A 2,709-nucleotide genomic window follows, 5' to 3' on the forward strand; every position below is an offset into this window, starting at 1 on the left:
CACTGTCTGTAGCTGGTCTTCTCTTGGAAGAGCCCTGCTTCTCACATGGACAACTGTATGTTGGCTGCTCAAGAGTGGGCAGCAACAAAAAAACCTATTTGTATATGCTCCACAAGGGAAAACAAGGAACATAGTTTACAATGAGGTGTTATAATCACAACAGCAAGAAAGTATGTACATGATCACCTTCTTTTACGAAACTTCATTGACTTTCATATATTTATATTGATATACATATATATACGTGTGTTTGGGTGCGTGTGTGTATATACATCTCTCTATATAAAGATGATGCGTAGTCTAGACGGCGTTTTTAGATTTCATTATTCTGTTTAACCCGGGCAACGCCGGGTATTTCTGCTAGTATTATATAAAATTGTTAACAGTTTTACATGTTATTATATTATATAAAATTGTTAACAGTTTTACATGTTATTATATTTCACCTAAAATCACAGATAAAAAGATAAATACGAATAAATCTGTCAAACAACATTTTTCATGTAACTCCATTATTTTCGCTTGTGTTTTATACCATATTTGATCAACTAAATGCGATTATTTTATAAGTGAACACAACGGTGCATTTCCTAGATACTAAAAGATAGCCGGTAAGTCACAGCTGCCGCTTATCAAACATTCTTTTTTTGCTATTGATTTTTTTTTCTTTTTGTTTTGGCATTTTTTGTTTCTTTCTTTTTCTTTTTACCTTAACAAAATTGGAAAACATTTTGTTTGGAAAATCCAATACTGTTCCTCCTTCGTCACCATATTCCTACCAAGACAAGAATTCGCTTGTTTCTCATTCATTATGTCATGTATATTCTTGAATGATGTCAGAAGTTTTTTTTTTTACAAAAATGCTATTCCGTGTTTACAGCATTGTTATAGACCCAGCGTGTTAGCTTTCTTTCAATTGCTACAGCTTGATACGTAGATCTATAACGATAACATTACTAAAAAGGGACAATAAACGGGAGATGGCTGTTTCAAGGCTTAAAGAGTAGAAGCAGTTGTTGTTATTGTTGTTGTGGTTGCTGTTGCCCTTGTTTAACCCCATGTCAGCCCTGACCGAGTAGACCTAAGATCGATCAGATGTGTCCTAGTGAAGATCATTTCAACTTTCTTCAGGGAATTGTCTATCAGGGACTACATTATCCAGTGTGTCACTCCATTTACTCTTTACTCTCTTTTTTACTCTTTTACTTGTTTCAGTCATTTGACTGCGGCCATGCTGGAGCACCGCCTTTAATACACACACACACACACACACACACACACACACACACACACACACATATATATATATTTGCACGCGTGTGTGTGCGTTTGTGTGTGTGTGTGTGTGTGTGTGTGTGTGTGTGTGTCTGTCTGTCTGTTTGTCCCCGCCTTCACTGCTTGACAACCGTATTGGTTTGTTTGCATCCCCGTAACTTAGCGGTTCGGCAACAGAGATCGAGAGAATAAGTACCAGACTTAACAAAAAGTGGCTGGGATCGATTCGTTCGGCTAAAAAACTTTTCAGGCGGTACCCCAGCATAGCCACGGTCTAATGACTGAAATAAGTAAAAGATAAAAGATAATATATCTACTTTTTAAACCTTTGAACCTCTGGGTGTATTTTAGCGAACACGGTTTCGTTTGACCTTTGCCCCTGGAAGACAGAGAAGCGGGCGACTGCAGGGTTTTGTGTTTCTGGTTCACTAATTGGCAGAAAAAAAGTTATTTTCAGCCCTAAACACAAAATTATGTGGTTGCTCGCGTTTGCGTCTTCCAGGAGTATAGACAAACGAAATTGTGAGCTCAAAGGGTGAGATAAGAGGGAGATTTGGCTGTTGTTTTTCGCAGATATAGCAACCTGCCTTTGTCGGTATTTGGTCGGTGGAAACTGTTCGGAAGACTCTCGTGGGACTGTTTCTGTTCTTAGTAGTTGCGTAGCCAGGTTATAATATTCCTAATTGTTAATGACTTGTAGGTATGTGGTATTTCGTTATGCAACCATAATATACTATAAAGTATATAAAAAAATTTTTATTAGTGAACACCACGTTCTACTGTGTTAGCAGTGCTATATCAGCTCCAGGAATGCGTTTTATATATAAATTGGCATACCGAATAACTTAACACCGCTGTATGCGGTGGCTATATAGACAATGTGTTCGGAGGCGAGAATGGGGTAGATGGGTGTTGATGAAGGGTCAAGCCCACACCCCCGAAATTTGGCATATACAGTCATTACCCATTCTTGTCTTCGATCTTATTGTTTATATCTGACGTCTCGATACGAAACGTTATAGCAAAAAATCGGTGCGGGCTATGATTTCTTTCGAATATCTGTAGAAACAGCCTAAACAAAGTAATTCATAATTGTATTTTACATTCATTAATTTCATGTTTCACTAACAACGTAATTATGTATGAAACGTACAGCTACTGATATAAGGTGTAACGTGAAAAAAGATGAAGCTCCGATGCCGAGGGGTTACAACTTCAGGGTTTGTTTTGGCTCTTCAGATGTCTGTGGCCACCAACACATCACAGGAGTTTGAGCAAACAATTTAAAAACACAGGAGGGTGATCAAAATACAGTAATGACTCTAGAAAGTTCTTCCAAGGCCATTCGATAAAGAATAGAAAAAAAATGGAGATTCGACTTTTATCGCATTAGTAAATTGAAGATTTTAAAAAATTGTTGAAAAGGAGCCAATT

Source organism: Octopus bimaculoides, chromosome 27, assembly GCF_001194135.2.
Source record: "Octopus bimaculoides isolate UCB-OBI-ISO-001 chromosome 27, ASM119413v2, whole genome shotgun sequence".
Classification (NCBI taxonomy): Eukaryota; Metazoa; Mollusca; class Cephalopoda; order Octopoda; family Octopodidae; genus Octopus; species Octopus bimaculoides.